Source organism: Pelodiscus sinensis, chromosome 2 (genome assembly GCF_052426305.1).
Source record: "Pelodiscus sinensis isolate ZL-2025 chromosome 2, ASM5242630v1, whole genome shotgun sequence".
In the NCBI taxonomy this organism is placed as follows: Eukaryota; Metazoa; Chordata; order Testudines; family Trionychidae; genus Pelodiscus; species Pelodiscus sinensis.
In genome coordinates, this window is record NC_143053.1 from 61,143,216 (window position 1) to 61,160,803 (window position 17,588).

General features: G+C 42.8%; 1 protein-coding gene across 8 annotated transcripts in view; it reads left to right on the forward strand.

Annotated features, from left to right (window-relative positions):
- The window catches only part of CYP7B1 (cytochrome P450 family 7 subfamily B member 1), a 172,890-nt gene that overhangs the window by 12,407 nt on the left and 142,895 nt on the right, over positions 1-17,588 (forward strand). For 3 of the 8 annotated variants that reach the window (XM_089776244.1, XM_089776243.1, XM_089776245.1), the window contains one exon: positions 1,986-2,152. The exons of the other annotated variants lie outside the window; for them this stretch is intronic. The gene's annotated coding sequence lies outside the window, so the exon portion shown is untranslated. The remainder of the gene's footprint in view (positions 1-1,985; positions 2,153-17,588) is intronic. 8 annotated transcript variants of the gene reach the window in all.

Below are 17,588 nucleotides of genomic sequence, written 5' to 3' on the forward strand. Positions count from 1 at the left end.
AAAAGTCCCTTGGAGAGAGAAACTACAGAACTAGGTTTCATTTACAAGTTTGACACCTTGAATAAAGGTTTAAATAAAGACCTGTCTTGGATAGGCTGCTACTTTCCACATCCTAATTACATAAAATCCTAAGCACCGGGTACTTAGAATACGTATAGCCCACTCTATTAGCCTTATTTAGCATGGACACACTACTTGGCAACATTTTTTTTTTCTCCATTTTTTCCTTTCTCCTTCCCCATTCCCTCACTTTCTCTATTTGCAGCCTGGACCCCTTTACTCCATTCATCTGAAGAAGTCGGTTGCGCCCACGAAAGCTCATGATATCATTTACATTTTTTGTTAGTCTCTGAGGTGCTGCAGGACTATTTGTTGTTGTTTTTTTTCAATTCCAGATTAACATGGCTATCCCTCTGAAACTTTTCCACTGCATGTTAGATTGAAGCTAACTTCGCCAAGTAATTTTGCAGTTTGAATGCAAAAATGCAAGTCTTACATGTATTTTGAAGTCCTGGGGGTCAATCCTCCTGACTACACTGACGTCAATGACAAAAATCACATTAACTTAGTGGTTCAGTATTTCACTCCTGATTTTTCAGCTAGTTCCAAGCGGGGGACACAGTTTTGCACCCACAAATGATTGTATTAGTATTTTGATAGATGCCTAACTAATAACTGCACTAATTCGTTCTGGATGCAAAGAAAGGGCTTAGTAATTTGTGAATGCAGTTTCACTAATAAAATGGAATCCATGAATTCAATAGGCCCCTAAAATAGACATGTACTGGTTCAACTTGTAAGACAGATATAGAATAGCATCCATGAGAAGGCTTGATTTGGTTTCTGTGAGCTGGGAATATCTATGTTGAATTTCCAGTGGGCCTTGTATTGCTTCTGTACTCCTTCAAATAGTTGTGTTTGTATTCCGTATGATGGGAATTTTTGTTGTTGTTCTATTTGATTGGATTGTTTTTCCTTTTAAAAAAAAATCAGTTTCAGGGTTAGTTTTTAGTAGTGATGATATGTGAAGGCTGCTTTTCCAGGAAGCAAGTTTAATAGCTTTTGATGACTGAGTGTAATGGCCTATTACCACATACTGCATGCCTCTTCTTCTACGAACCTTCTTTTAGGAAAGTGGATATAAAAATATGGAGAAATTGAAGTGTATTGCCAACATTTCTAATTCAGGCATCATAGATGAGTCACAAGTGGGGTTTTGGTGACCTAAAATATCTTAATTATCATGAACAAATGGATCTGCAACATAGTAAAATGGGGCATAGGGATGAAATTTCTGGGCTGAGAGACTTATATTTGGGGTCAATATTAGTTTCCACAACAGTTTGTAACATGTTATGCTAATCTGATTGAACTAGGATGTAAATGTCCATATTATAGAGAGGAGCTTATTTTATAGTACATGACTGTACGAAAATGATGTATGTGTTTTTGAACAGCTAATGTCTTCAGAGTATGTATGACTTACACACAAGAATTCCTGGGCACTCAAGTGCAGCAAACTGGGTTCAGAATTAGAACTCATTTGAAGGTTCAAATGAAGATAATTGAGATAATGTCATAGTTTGTGACATATAATATTCTGGAGGGCTGGGTTAAGGTAACTGTCAATGCTCAGGAGTGTCAGAATTGTTAACAGTAGAGTTGGATAATTTCACACCAACAGCTGCATCCTCAGTAACTGGCTTGTGGTTAATAGAAAACTGTACTTTTGTTATTACCACTTCATCATCAAAACTAAGATTCACTTTCAAGGAAGATAATGAGTAGATTAGTCAGCATTTTTTATTTCTACACTCAGTAAAGATATAGTTTGTCCTACTCTGGGTAGTGGGAACTGTACTTACATGAGGCAAATACTCTGAAATTAGGCCAAGACTGTACGCTATATATAATACAATATGGAAAAAGCATGATTCTTTTGAACTGCCTTTGCCTCTGATGTTATTCTGTACAATGTATTTTAGGCTTTAACACCGACTTTGGTACTATCAAAATCCTAAGCAAAAGAAGTGCATCTCTCCTGTTTGGGCTGAGGGGATAACAACCCAAAAAAGAGTGCTGAGAATCTGCTGAACCTTCCCCTGCTGGCCACTGCTGTCCAATTTCTTGGTACAGTTTAAAGAAACAGGAGGTAAAGTCAACCTTTAGGTGTAAATGGGTACATCTTTGCTAAAGGGACTTAATTAAAAAAAAAAGATACTTTTGGATTCTACTATATGCTAACGGCCATATTCCATGTTCGCTTTCCCTCATCAAGTACATAAGCTTGGATCGATATGGGTTTTTTTATTCTCTCATTCTTTGTGTAAGGCAGAGCTCTTCTCTGTTTGTTTTTTGGGGATTTGCCAGTTTTTTAACTGAGGCCATGCAGAGAGAGATACTTAAGGTTGTGTGAGGATGAACCACTACCTCATTTTCATTTAGTGAAGACATTTAGAAATACTGCTTAGTTTATTTCATACAGTTTTTAGAGAATGCATGGGTTATTGTAAATAGCTCTGAGACTCCTGTTCAGGAGCCAGGAACAGTTGTGCTTTCTTGCCTTTGAGTAGTGCTTAACACTTATAGAAACTCAAATGTACAATTTACAGTAGGAACATGAATGTTAGATGATTTTAATCAAAATGAAAACTGCAGGAAGATTTTTTGCAATTGGAAATGTAAACCAAAAAAAAAGACAATGAACTGATTTGACGTGTCAGTTTGTTTCTATTACCATTCCATGTAAAAGGAATCTAATGCACTTCTTAGTGCTAGATTATTGGTGAAAGTAGTGCTCTTCAGGAATAAGATTTTAGTCATTGGCACTAAGGTTGGTGAATAAAAACTGCGTGCATGGCTGTGGTTCAAATCAGTGGTTTTCAAGCTTTTTTTCTCTGCGCCCGGTTGAAGAAAATTGTTGATGTCAGCAACACAACATAATTTGACTAGTGTGGGCTCTGGAGTGGGGCTGAGGACAACAGCTTCTCGATGTATGAGGGGGGCTCTGGCATTGGGGGAAGGATCAGGGCTGTGGCAGAAGGGGCTTACGGTCAGCAGAGCTGTGGGGGTGCCAAGGCAGGTTTCCTGCCTCTTCTAGCATCACAGACCATGCTGCCCCCAGTAGCAGCCAGCAGCAGATTCCCGCCAATGGGAGTGTGGAGCTAGTGCTCAGGGCAGGGACAGTGCATGAAGCCCTATGTGCTCACTCCCCTCCCCCCACACTTAGGAGTTTGGGCGCTGCTGGCTCCTTCTGGGGCACAGTGTAGTCTGCAGTGTCAGGACAGGCAGGTAGTCTGCCTTAGACCTCATCACCCTGCAGCAACAAGACCCAGTGCCTAACATTCCACGGCCCAGTACTGGGTTGCGACCCCTAGTTTGAAAACCAGTGATTTAAATGAATAGCTGCAACATTGTATATTGTGGGTAACTGGAAATCCTAATACTTGTTAATTGGTAATAACATTACTTTGGAATGGGTACCTCCTCAAACAATAGCTGTAGCAGTTCCCAAACCAGAATAGTGCCCTTAACTCTCAGCTGAAATATCTCAACCAGCCCTTTCCTCATGAGAAAGGCAGGCCAGGGACAAAAGGTCTTTAATGAGTGTTTGATAGCAGAATCCGTCCCATTGACCTGTGTCTGTCTTACTTCAGCCTTGTATTCAGGTAGAGGATGAGTTATAGCCTCAATAAGCACTAATACAACAGGGCTTCTTTTTCCATAAACTTGTGACAAATACCAAATTAATGCTAAGAGAGCAACAAGGTATTGGAATGCCTTCCCCATTCTTTTGGAGACCAGTGTGTCCTACACAGGGGAAGTATGGTAGTTGGAATTTCCCCTTCTAGGCCTAATAATAGAACTTGCTGCCTAGCTACTTCTACTTCTCACCCCCCAAGTAAAAATTTCTTTGCATTCTGAATTTCTCTAATATAATCTGAGTCTGTGTTTGTACAGTGCCTCGCATGACTTCCTATCCTTACTTAGGCCTTTGGATGCTACTGTAAGTCAAATGATAATGATATTGTACTATAGAGTTCATATGCTGTTAATTTTTTAAATTTTTACTGAAAAAAGTTATTTATCAATGATTGATTTTTCAGCAAGTTCCATATTTTACATCATCTTTTTTTCTATTAGCTGTTCAGAAGTGCTTTCTTTCTGTTCTATGAGTAAGTGACTCTCCTTTTTGAGATCTTTACTGTTCATCAAATTCACTGCAATATATGAGAACTGTCCTTATCATTCCCATATTTCTGCTCGGCAGATAGGCGGGTCTCATCAGTCTAGCCTGTGCTTCATTTCAGTGCTTTCTTGATAACCGCTTCTATCACTGAAACCTGTAAGGGGACTTTCTAAAGACACAATGACAATAAAAATTAAGTTCCTTTGTTGCTGACCCACCTGGCAATTCCACCAGGATCTTAACATATCTGTCAAAAGGTATGAGTGACTCATTAATGGTCATCATTTGTAATATCCCTCTGTTCCCATTTGGTCTTCTAATACCGGATGTCTCAGCTGTCCCATCAAATGAGAAAACAAAATGAAATTAGCAGATGTTTAGGCCAAGGAAGAGCCAGTGCAGAAGAATGAGTGGATGGGTTCATTTTGCAACTTTCTCCTCTTTCCTGCTGCAACCTCTTTTCTGCCTATTCTCCTTTCTTTTCCATATTCTCATATCTTCACTTTTGTTATTCCCTCTGTGCCTTAACAGCAGTTGGGCTCACAGGAGAGGAAGTGATGTTCCAAGAAGCTGTGATGTGGAGCTACATTTTTTTTTCTTAAAACAGCTCTGTGCAGGATTAGGGGAAGGAAAGGCGTGAGGAGAAACCTTCAACACCACAACTCTTGTGAAACCTTCCACTGCTGAGCAGCACCCAGCTGTACAACTCCCAATCTGTACCATCTCCCCCAATTAACCTGCTCACTTAACACCTCAGTTATCCACCCAGAGGTTTTTATTTGATCCTTACCTCACAGACTTTATCAGATACAAGGGATTATGGGGTTTGAGTAGTACTAACAAGAAACCACAAGTGAATATTGGACCACAAAAGAGGGATGTTGGGAACCTCTGGTTTAGTGTATCTAGCAGCATATGTTTGGGAGTGTGCTTCCATCATAGCTCAGTTTGTTCAAGAGCGGTGCATCTAGTTGTCCATACTCTTTTGGACCATATCATAATGGATCTGCTTTCAACAATTTTTTTCATATCTGCAAATATTTATGAATTGCTCTATGCTGGTACTAAAAAATAACGATTTTTGTTTTGTGAGGTTTATTTTTGTGTGGGGGGCAAGAATTAGTGCTTCCAGGTTCCCCATGATCACTTTTTAATCATTCTGAGTTCATTAAGATTAGCTTCAAAATCCCCCACCTTTTCTAGAAGACCTAACTATTGTATGGCTTCCACTCTTCCATCCTTTGCACCATTGATTTCTCCAATCGTGACCCACAATTCTTGACATCAGTTAAATCTTATTGAATAGCTGATCAGAGAAATTTTTAACAGTTTTAGACACTGATTTTTTTTCTCTGTTTAAGATTTCCTGGATCTTTTGGTGAGCTTCCTTGTCATTCACTCTTACGATTTCTTTGTTTATCACCAGTTTATGTGGGGAGCATACTTCTCCTGATTGCTACAAACTTATGTGGTTCTGGTAGAAATGACATTTCCTAATATTTAGGCCTCTTGCTTTCTTCATTTACATTTTAAAATGTGTTCATTGCTAAGAATGCCTCATCAGTCACTGCAGTATCACAGATACAGTATACAGGTAAAATCTTGGTCCATTTGAAATCTGTGGGAGTTTGGCCATATACTTCTGTGGGGCCAAAACTTTCCCCAAGATCCATGTTCTAGGTTTTATACAGAGAACTTGGAAAAATAATACAGTGCAATACTTACTTCTGAATATTGTTTTACTAGATATAGAAAAAGAAGGTGAACGAGAGATCTTTTATTAGATCACATTTTTATTTTACTAAACCTGTCAGTTTTATAAAACTTTGACAAATAACATATTTTTTTGTTTTGAATAAAGTTTTTTGGTTTTTCAAAAGAGACATGGGGAACTCCAGAGAGCATGAGTCTCTCTAGAGGTCACATGCCTTGAAAGAATAACAACATCTCTGGCTGCCCAGAACTTCAGAGTTCTACTATTCCTCAGCTTTAATAATACTTTTGTAATAGAAAGATATTTCATATTCATGGGAAAAAAAAGTATACAGGATTTAAAAATTCTACCACCACATATATTGAGAAGTTAAAAAACTTGCTTGCAAGTCATTGTCTTGTGGGTTTAGGTGTGAACAGAAAGAAAAATCTTGCATCTGACACTGACTCAATGTCTAGGGTTGCCAGGTGTATTGACCCAGACAGTCCGGTATTTGCGGGCTCCATCCGGTTTAAAAAAAAAAACACAGGAAATACCGGACATGCGAAATGTCCAGTATTTCCTGTTTTCATTGGATGGAAGCCCGACGGGGACAATTTTCCCCTGCCGTGTCTGGCAGGGGAGTAAGGAGTGTGGCAGAGTCATAGTGAAGGGAGGCAGAAGGGGGCACTTGCCGGGCACCACGCTAGAGGGGTGCCAGGCTGGGGTGGGAGCAGAGTGCATGCTGCTCTTGTCCATGTGACCAGCAGAGACCTGGGAGTTGGCCACGTGATGCCTCCCTCAACACCAGCCGTGGCCTACCCGCAGTTCTCGAAACCGCTCCTGCGATCCCCCCCCAAATGGCCCCCGCTCCCCGCCGGCTTCTTCCTGACCCCCGGCTTCCCTAGGGTTGCCAGATGAATCCCTCACCCCCCCCCCCCAAAACACCAGGGAAAAAATTCTGTTGAGGGAGGGGAAAAAAGGGGGGGGAGACCAAAGTTTTTGAGAGAGAGAGAGAGGAAAAAAAAAAGGACTCCAAGAGTTAAGCAAAAAAACCAAAACAACCCCAGCATTAAAACAGCATGGCCCCTTTCAGTCAGAGTAGGGATAGAAACAGGGAAGAGGTTGAGCACTAAGACCCAAGGAAGGCATTGCTTCCCCTTGATCTTTAGGCTTTTTGCTGGAGGCTATTTTGTTTTCTTGATCAAGCCAGAACGCAGCTTCCCTGCAGAACCAGGTAAGCAGGGAATCTGGGGGCAGTGGGAGGAGGCTGGACCCGGTTGCTGAGTGTGTCGTAGGGTTGCCAGGTGTCCGGTATTTTTGCCTCCTGGCACAGGAAAAAAACAGAAAATACCTGACATTTTAGATGTCTGGTATTTTCTGAATTTTTTTACCAGACAGGAGACAAAAATACTGGATTGTCCAGGTCAGTACCGGACACCTGGCAACCCTGGGTTTCCCTGTGCTTACTGTATTGGAGCTGCGGGGTTTTAAAAATGGTACCCAAGATGGTGGCCATCTTAAAGGGGAAGCCTCCTTTTTTTAAAAAAAATATTTTTTATTTTTTTGTATTTGTTCCACAATTCTGTCCTGGGGGGCTTTGTTTGTTTGTTTGTTTGTTTGTTTGTTTGACAACTTTGGTCTCCCCCTCAACAGAATTTTTTAAAATTCTCCTTAACATAATTTTTTTCCGGTGTTTTATTTTGGAGGGGAGTGTGACGGTATTTTTTGCTAAACCATCTGGCAACCCTCTCAATGTCACCATGAGAAAACTATTTCCACTGTCTGAATCTCATTTTCATCATCTGTAAAATGTGAGTTTATTTGCCTGCTTGATAGAGAAACTATTAACCCTACCTGAATATGTTTTTACAATGCTTTGTAAGACCTTGATCCATCTTAAGCAACTGCTTAATTTTAAGCTCTAGAATAGACTGAGTTCAGCCAGGCTACTCATCCATTTAAAGTTAAGCAGATGCTTAAGAGATTTGCCGGATCGTGTCATTTTTGTCAAAGCTAATGGGAACTTCTAATTTAATTATCCAATACAAGAAAATAGCAAAGTGTTATCTGATATTCTTTAGCAGTTACTAGTTCTTAAAAAAAAAGTCCAGTACTAATCTTATGGTATATATGATTTCCAGAACCTCCTCATTTTGGTTATAGTAAAGTTCTTCATCAAGTTTCTGAAGTGCTTGGATTTTATACTTTGTAATACACTTCCAGTTACATCCGATTTAGTGTGTTGATTTCACCTCTTCTTAGTGTGTAGTTGAAAAGTTTCCAGTAATTAGAGCTTAAAGTTCTATATGAGTACTGTGTATTTACCAGTAAAGAGAGACTGTGTAAACTAACCAGCTTGATTTCTCTTCAGAGACTGATTATAGAATGATTGATTATCAACGGTGGTAAGTTACCCTACCATACATCTCGTTATAAGCAAGTTTATTTTATTCTTAAGATAAAAAGCATTATAGACAAAACATTTAAAACAATAAAAGCACATGCTGATAAGCTCATAAGGTACCACCCCACCCGATGGGTTTCTTTGTGATTACAGATTCATCAGAGCTTCAGGTCAGAACAAACAACAGTCTTTCAAGGCCTCAGTAGACCAAATACTTCCAAACCTCTCTAAGGACTGGGACCCTCTATGAACCAGGTGACCAGTCCATTTGCTGGATCAGGAAGGCTGCTCAGAAACGGCTTAAAACCCAGACTTGTATCCAAAAGGCTTTTCTTTGTTTGTTGGTCTCTGAAGAATCCATACTGAACTAGTGGTGTATGTGTATCTCCCCTGAGGTGTACTGTGTACTCCATCTGATGGAGTAGATGAAAAACTGATGTCTGTTTACAAATAGCTCACTATTTGACTCTTATCTAATGTAAATAGTTTTTTCACTGATGTAACTCCATTAACTTGAATGGAGATAGTTCTGATTTGTACTGATGCGAGGGAGACTAGAATAATGCTCAAGGTATGTTTTACACCTAATTTTTAGATATTTTTTTAATTGAACATTAAAAGGAATATTTGTACTATTCCCTCATTCTGCACTGGTAGAGTTTCACAAAATGTCTTGGTAAACATATATAGGAATGCATGTATTCCTATTTCTTCTTTTGTCCAGTTGAAGCAATGGGCTTTCTGGAGTATTCCTGAATATCTGCTCTACTGGGACAGTAAATACGTACCATTACTTTACAATGGTTAGAACCTTTTTATCTATAGCTATGGCTTCTGTGATATAGTAAGAGTTAATTTTTTTCTTTTACTTTCTAGCCTGCTCTCAAACAAGACGACACCACCAGCTGGCTTCTTAGACTGGCTAGGCTAGTACAGGTTACAAACCAGAACATAGTCAAGCTTTCATAACTTTTGACAAATTGGTTGTGATTCATAAAGCATGTGATTTTTTTTCTGTGAAGTCATGGTGACAAAACCAATGACCTAATAATAAACTCCATGATGCTTGAGGAAAAGTTCATGTGACATTGTAATGACATGCTCCATCTTCCCAGATAACTGTTCTGCAAGAGGACTGATGTGTTAGCTTTGTCATTTTAGTTCATCCTGTTTCCCCGATCCACATTTTCTTACATAGGCATCACCCGAGAAGTTCTCCAGAAGACTTCTCATAGACACAACTCATACATGTTATTGTTAAATTGTTTATTTAATGGGTATAAAAGGCAATAAGAGGCAGCTCCATGAATACATAGGAGCTAGAGAAATATGAAGGAAAGCGTAGGCCCACTTGTTAGGACAGAAGAAGAGCTAATAATGGATGACATCAAGATGGCAGAAGTGTTTAATGCTTAATTTGCTTTAATCTTCACTATGAAGGCTAATTGTGACCAGATCCTTAACATAATATTAATAGCGGGTGGGAGGGAGGGGGGAAGAACAAAGCCTCATTAGGGAAAAAATAGGTTAAAGAATATTTAGATAAGTTAGATATATTCAAGTTGGCAGGGCCTGATGAAATTCAGCCTACAATACTGAAAAGTAGCTGAAGCAATCTTGGAAGCATTAGTGATTATCTTCAGGAAAGTAACAGAGAGGTAACCGTGTTAGTCTGATCATGGTAAAACAAAAAAAGCAGTCATGTAGCACTTTAAAGACTAACAAGATGGTTTATTAGGTGATGGGCTTTCGTGGGACAGACCCATTTCTTCAGATCATATTCTGAAAATGAATTGGCATGATAATGGTCGTGCCAATTCACTTTCAGAATATGATCTGAAGAAGTGGGTCTGCCCCACGAAAGCCCATCACCTAATAAATCATCTTGTTAGTCTTTAAAGTGCTACATAACTGCTTTTTTTGTTTTATCTTTAGGAACTCATGGAGGATGTGTAAGGTCCCCTAAGGGCTGAAAAAGGGAAAAATAGTACCTATCTTTAAAAATGGGTACAAAGAGGACCTGAGGAACCCAGTCAACCTAAATTATTGGAACAAATTATTAAATAACTTGTAAGCATCTACAACAGGGGTTTTCAAGCTGTGGGTCGCATCTTGTAAGGGCAAGCTGCTAGCTGGCTGTGACACGCTGTGTTTACCTGTGCCCCCACAGGTATGGGCAATTGCAGCTCCCATTGGCCCCAGATTGCCGTTCCTGCCAATGGGAGCTGCGGGAACCGGTGTCCCGGTTTACACCTCTTCCCACAGCTCCTATTGACTGAAAATGGCGATCCACAGGCAACAGGAACTGTGGAAGCACAGACAAACAAAGTGTCTCGCAGCTAGCTAGTGGCTTGCCCTCATAAGCCACAACTCAAAGTTTGAAAACCCCTGACCTAGAGGATAATTGGATGATAAGTAATAGTCATCATGGATTTGTCAAGAACAAATCACTCCAAGCTAAGCTAATTTCCTCCTTTGACAAGGTGACTGTCTTAACGAACAAGAGAGAAGCAGGAGACATGGTCTTTCTTGATTTTAATAAGGCTTTGAGCACATCCCCATGTGACAGTCTCCTAAGCAAACTAGGGAAATGCAGTCTAGATGAAATTGCTGTAAGGGTGGTGCATAAGTGGTGAATGACTGTACTCAAAAGAGTAGTTATCAATGATTCACTCTCAAGGTGGTAGTATGTATCTAGTGGGGTCCCACTGGGCTCAATGCTTTTTAATTTTTTCAATAATGATTATGATAGTGGAGTAGAAAATACGCTTATAAAATTTGCAGATGACACAAAGCTGGGAAGGGTTGCAAGCACTTTGAAGGACAGTGTTAGAATTCAAAAAGACCTTGAAAAATGGGAGAATTAGTTTGAATTCAACAAGGTGAAATCCAATAAAGACAAGCGCAAAGTGCTTAATTTAGGAAGGAAAAATCAAAAAGCATAAATACAAAATTGAGAATAACTGGCTAGGCACTAGAATTGCAGAAAGAATATGGGCTTGACAGTGGATCACAAATAAAAATGTGTCAACTATGTGATATAATTGCAAAAGGGCTAAAGGAGTGCTGTATGTAAAACATTATGAAAATGTAGTTCCCAAAAGAAGGATAAGATAAAATTGTAGTAAAGAAACTGGCTGAACCTTTACTTGGAATATATATATTGTTAAAAAAATCATGTAGACATTTTTTGAAAAGCTCCTCTTTCTTTACTACTATGAGAAACAGATTTTTTTTTCTTCTCAACAGAAAAGGCTACCAACTATTACTGATAGGCAGCCAGAGTGATGGAGAAATCCTCATCTTTCACTTTTTCTCTATACTTTGCTCTTTAACCGGTCCTCATTTTGTAGTATAACAATCTGAAATGTACTCCTTAAATCAGTTTGTAGTTTTACTTTCTAATCTAAACTTCAGATAAACTGCCCAGCTAAAAAATGAGAGGTGCTGCCAAATTGAAAGGTGGCTGCACAGTTCTAGCAGCTGAAATTCAGGCTGGAAAGTTGAAGTAGGATCTAATTTAAGGACTGAAATTTAGTTTCTTATACTTTAAAATTTGAAGATCTGGAGACCAAAGGGAGACTAGCTGAGGAGACAAGATGAAATAAAATGACTTGGGTTACTCCCAGACCCGTGTTTTATATGTGATGGGAACATATTGAACTATAAAGGCTCCATCAGGGAAGTTCATAAACAAGGCCCTAGAAATATATCTGTGAAAAAGTGTCACAAACAATGAAATAAGCCTTTTGCTGTGAAATCTATGCTCCCGCTTGCTGCTGGGAGCATTTCAGCCAGCGGGCTCCTAGTTGCAAGTCTTGCTGGGCTGGAAAAGGACAGGACTTGCCCTTCTCTTGCATGACAGCTCTCAAGAGGAGATCAGATTCATTTCTGAGTGCCTCCCCCTGCTGTAGGAAGCTCCAGTACAACACTTGAGGTTCCTGCAGCTGAAGACGGTTTAGGGAGGAGAGTCTGATCTCTCCCTGCTGCTGGAAGGGCCCTCAGCAACGGGATTCCCAGATGTGAGTGCCCACTGAGCTGGGGAGAAACAGGACTTGTCCTTCTTATCTAAGAGTAGGTTAGATAAATGTCTATCAGGGATGGTCTAGACAGTATTTGGTCCTGCCATGAGGGCAGGAGACTGGACTCTATGACCTCTCGAGGTCCCTTCCAGTCCTAGTATTCTGTGATTCTATGATTCCTCTGCAGGGCTAATGGGATGGAGGGAGGTCAGACTTACCTCTGGGGCCCCCCTGTGAAATTGCATATGTAAACATCTGAAAGGTGAAATTGACCAATTAAAAACCCTCTGGCCATGAAATTGATCAAAATGGAATGTGACTTTGTAGGGCCCAACTCATAAAAGGGAGAAAAGGAAGGAGCCTTAATTTCGGGCTGACTAGTGAGGAGGCAGGAGCTTGGTTTGGTGGTCTGCAGGCCTGAACCACAGCCTGTCCACCCAGCAGCCAGGAGAACAAGTTAAGCCCAACCCCAACCCCTGTGGGCAAAAAGGCAGCAGAACCTATTGAGAAATCCCAATTAAGGGAGATGGACAAGTTGAGGCTTGGAGTTCCTGGGTCAGGAGCATGCAGGAAAAAGGAGCCACTGTGAGGAGTGCTGTGGAGACAAAAAGCCTGGTTCTGATTTCACTTACAAAAGTTATAACCTTGCTTGTACCTCCATCAACTTCAGCTCCTCCATTGACTTAGCAAAGTAACTAGCATCAGGCCCAGCATGTAAATATCCTATGCCAGGAGTAAGCAAACTTTTTTGGCTTGAGGGCCACACCAGGGTGTGGAAATTGTATGGAAGAGCCATGCATGCTCACAAAATTGGGTTTGGGGTTGAAAAAGGGGTGAGGGCCCCATGAGGGGGTGAAAGGCTCTGCAGTGAGCTTGGGACTGAGGGGTTTGGAGGGAAGCAGGGGATTCCAGGCTGGGGCAAAGAGGTGAAGTGCAGGAGGGGGAACTTCCAGCTGGGGGTGTGGGCTCTGGGGTGAGGCTGGGGATAAGAGGCTTGGGATGCATGAGGAGTCTCCTTTTGGAGGGTGCAAAGGGGATCAGGGCTGAGACAGTGAATTGGGGGGCTCGGGTGCAGGCTTCAGGTGGGGCTTACCACAAGCAGCTCCTGGATGCAATGGCATGCAAACACCAGCCCCTATGCAGAGTCTCTGACAGGCAGCTCTGCAAGCTACCCTGTCTGCAAGCGTAACCACCACCAGGTGGATTTGAACCTGGGAAACTTAGTATAGGAACCTCTACCCGTTGAGCTAAAAGCCAGCTGGTTCTCAGCCCATGCTGTAGAGGTCTCTTGTTCTAATCTGTTGCTGTGGTCTAGGTGCCACTGCATGGGACAGTGAACCACACTAGGTGTGTGGGTTACACAGGCACCAACCCTGCAGCTGCCAGTGGGAACTGAGTGATGACACTTGAGGTGAGGTTAATGTGTAGAGCTCACTGGCTGCCCCTACCTGTAGGAGCCTGGGGGATGTGCTTCTGGAAACCACACAGAGCATGGTAAGTCTGTGATGCCATTCCACAGTGGGACCTTGTGGGCCAGATTAAAATGGCTGGTGAGCCAAATGTGGCCTATGGGCTATAGTTTGCCCCTCTCTGTTATATAGTATAGGGAACATCTTACTTTGCTTAAGCATGATTTCCTCTCTGGCTGGTTAAGGAAACTTTTCCTTAGTGAGGAGGAGTGATACTTACCTCAAAGCTGAGCAGAGTGTTGGTGTAGGAAGTGTGATGGAATCTTTAGGACTTTGTCAGGAGTGAAAATAAAGGACTTCTAAGGAGCAGGGAAAATAGAGGGTTGTTGACATGGTTAGTCTTCTTGTGCAGTGTTTCTCAGTCAGGGTACGTCTACACTACAGCGCTAGTTCGAACTAACTTAGTTCGAATTAGTTAATTCGAACTAAGCTAGTTCGAACTAACGCGTCTAGAACTAAAAACTAGTTCGAACTAGCGTTTTGCTAGTTCGAACTAGCAAGTCCACATTGAGTGGACTCTGAACAGGGCTTAAGGATGGCCGGAAGCAGTGCCGGCAGGGCATAAAAGGAGGACTTAGAGCATGGAGATGCTGTCTCAGGCTAGCCGAGGGCTGCGCTTAAAGGGTCCCGACCCCCACCCCGGACACACAGTTCTAAGGGGTGCCCCGCTTCCAAAGAAGTTCTGGCTTGGAGTGCCCTGAGTGCCCACACTGGGCACATCACACCACTCGGCCATCAGCCCGGCTGCACTTGCCGCAGGCTGCCATCTGGGGAGAGGGAGTAATTGGGGGGCTGCAGGAGAGCTTCCACCCCCAGAAGCCCGCAGAGCCAGCCCAGTCCTCCCCATCGGGGGCTCGTACCCCATTCCTCCCTCACCTCCTTCCACTTACCCTTCCCTAGCCCCTCTTCTTATTGATGTACAAAATAAAGATAACGTTTCTTCCAACATTGACTCTGTCTTTATTGAACAAAACTGGGGGACACTGGGAAAAGGAGGTGGGAGAGGGGAAGAGAAAGGCTGGGAGAGGGGAGGGCAACTAACATGATCAGGGGTTGGGAACAGGTCCCAGATGAAGAAAGGCTACAGAGACTGGGACTGTTCAGCTTAGAAAAGAGGAGACGGAGGGGGGACAGGATAGAGGTCTCTAAAAGCAGGGGTTGGGTGGAGAGGGTGCATTCAGAAAAGTTCTTCCTGAGTTCCCATAAAGAAGGACTAGAGGACACCAAAGGAAAGGAATGGGTAGCAGGCTTGAAACTAGTAAGAGAAAGTTGTTGTTCTTGACAAAGCAAATAGTTAACCTGTGGAACTCCTTGCTGCAGGAGGCTGTGAAGGCTAGAACTAGAACAGAGTTTAAAGGGAAGTGAGATAAAGTGATGGAGGTTGGGTCCATGGAGTCCTATTAGCCAGAGGGTAGGAGTGGTGTCCCTGCCCAAAGTTTGTGGAAGGCTGGAGAGGGATGGCACGAGACAAATGGCTTGGTCATTGTCTTCGGTCCATCCCCTCCAGGGTCCCTAGGGTTGGCCGCTGTTGGCAGACAGGCTACTGGGCTAGATGGACCTTTGGTCTGACCCAGTACGGCCATTGTAAGCTCAGGGCTCAGTGTCGGGGGTCTCAGTGGACCCCCTTGATTTTCATGCACACCTGGTCCTGGGTGGCCAGGCTGGCAGCTCTCCTGCCCTAGACAGCCACTTTCCTGTGCCTAGTGCGGAGATCGTGGACGAGGACCACGATGTCCGCACTAGCCCAGGAAGGTGCCCGCCTCTTGCGGTCCAGGGCAAGCTCCCGGGAGCCGCCAGCCTGGTCCCGGCAAGAGGGGGTGGGCTGGGGGGCATCGGGTGGGTGGCTCTGTGCCGTGCCAGGTGCAGGGTCTGCTAGCTGGGTGCTGGCAGGCTTGCACCTGGCACGGGCACCGTAGCCAGCCCGTGCCCCTTTAAGGGGTCCGGGGCCGGGAGGGGGGCATAGAGTTTCCCTGGTGTTGGCCAGAGTGGCCACCAGGGAAACCTGGGGAGGGCTAGCCTCCCACTAGTTCGAACTAAAGGGCTACACAGCCCTTAGTTCGAACTAGCTAGTTCGAACTAGGCGTTAGTCCTCGTAAAATGAGGTTTACCTAGTTCGAACTAAGCGCTCCGCTAGTTCGATTCAAATTCGAACTAGCGGAGCGCTAGTGTAGCACCTATTAAAGTTAGTTCGAACTAACGTCCGTTAGTTCGAACTAACTTTGTAGTGTAGACATACCCTCAGGGATCAGGGGCCCCTTGTTAGGCTGCTCCTCCAAACATGACCTGCATTAGATTTGCTGGGGCTCAGGACAGAAATCTGAAGCCCCAATGCATGGGGCTGAAGCCTGTGGCCCTGAGCCTTGCCACCCAGAGCTGAAGCCAAATCCTGAGCAACTTAGCTTTGCTCTTGCCCCAGTCCTGGCCTTTATATGTAGAAAACCAGTTGATGTGGCATAGTTGGACTGTAGTGTTTTTATAGCATGTTAGATAGCCTCAGAGAGAAAATGGTGCATCAAAATAAAAGGTTTCAATGCACAAATATTAAAGTAATTTGTTTTCAAAGGTATTTAAAATGGTTTGCTATAATTGCTGCCAAACTTATTCAAAATGAGTACAAATTTGGAACAAAAGTTTAGTAGAGCTTAGATTGTCATACCTTCTTTTTCTCATAATTCTTTTTGCTGGACATATATTACTGTAAGATATAAATAAATCTAGTGTGTGAGCCCCATAACATCTAAATAAATTAGATTAGTTTATTACTCCTTATTCCAGCTTGCTACTTCTTCAGTTTACTATTTTCTCTATGGACATGCCACTTCATGGTTCTCTTTCTGTGTTCTACCATGCACAACACATGATGGTGGGAACAATATGGTGCAAAACGTGTCCTTGACCTCAAGCTTTTATGAAACGCCATAAGTTATAAACCATTATTTCTTCCTCTCCCAGCTCCCTTTAAGGAGTAGCATTGCTTGATGGGGTGGCTGGACTTTTTTTTCCTCTGGTATAGGAACATTTTTCTCTCTACATTCATTGCTTGTTACCTGTATATCGACAGAGTTAGAAAGGATGTCTTAAGGACAACCTTCCGAAGGTTGATTTAATAACCTGGCCAATCCGCAAGGGATGGTACTTAAGGTAACGACCCTCTACTCCGTATCTAATCACCGGAGAATGTCAAATCATAGCTTATAAGGCGCGTAAAATAAAACGTAAGTCTGTTTTAAAACTGAAAACCACAGGACTATATTGTTACAAATAAACTTAACAAAACAATACCTCAAATGAACACACACAAGGGGGCAGTCCCCTTTATACAAAAACCTAAAGGATAAGAAGGGGAAGTCCCCTCAAACCCTTGAATACTACCAGAGTCTACGACGATGGTGGAGCTGCGGAAGCTGGTGACCTCAAGCCTTTGGCTGATTTGGAGCCTCGGGCGAGGAACGACCAGGCGATCCCTCGTCGGGCGATTCGAGACCGGATAGTCCCACGAAGGCAGGAATTGGGAACGACGACCGGCGATTCGTCTTCCACAAATCGTTCTCTCGTCAGCCCTTTTCACGCTCTTCGGTAGCGTCTCGAACCGGCGATGGTAGACCCTGTACTACACTAACCTTATCCTAAAGACAAAACCCTATCTAGATCCCGACGCGCCCGCCGGACAAACTCGATGACGGCCGATATGCATCCACCGACGCAGCCTGCCGGACAAACACGATGACGGTATCTAATCTATCTAAGGTACTAATCTAACTAAACCTAATCTAAGAAAGAGGAGGTCTGACCTTCCGTTAGCCTACCT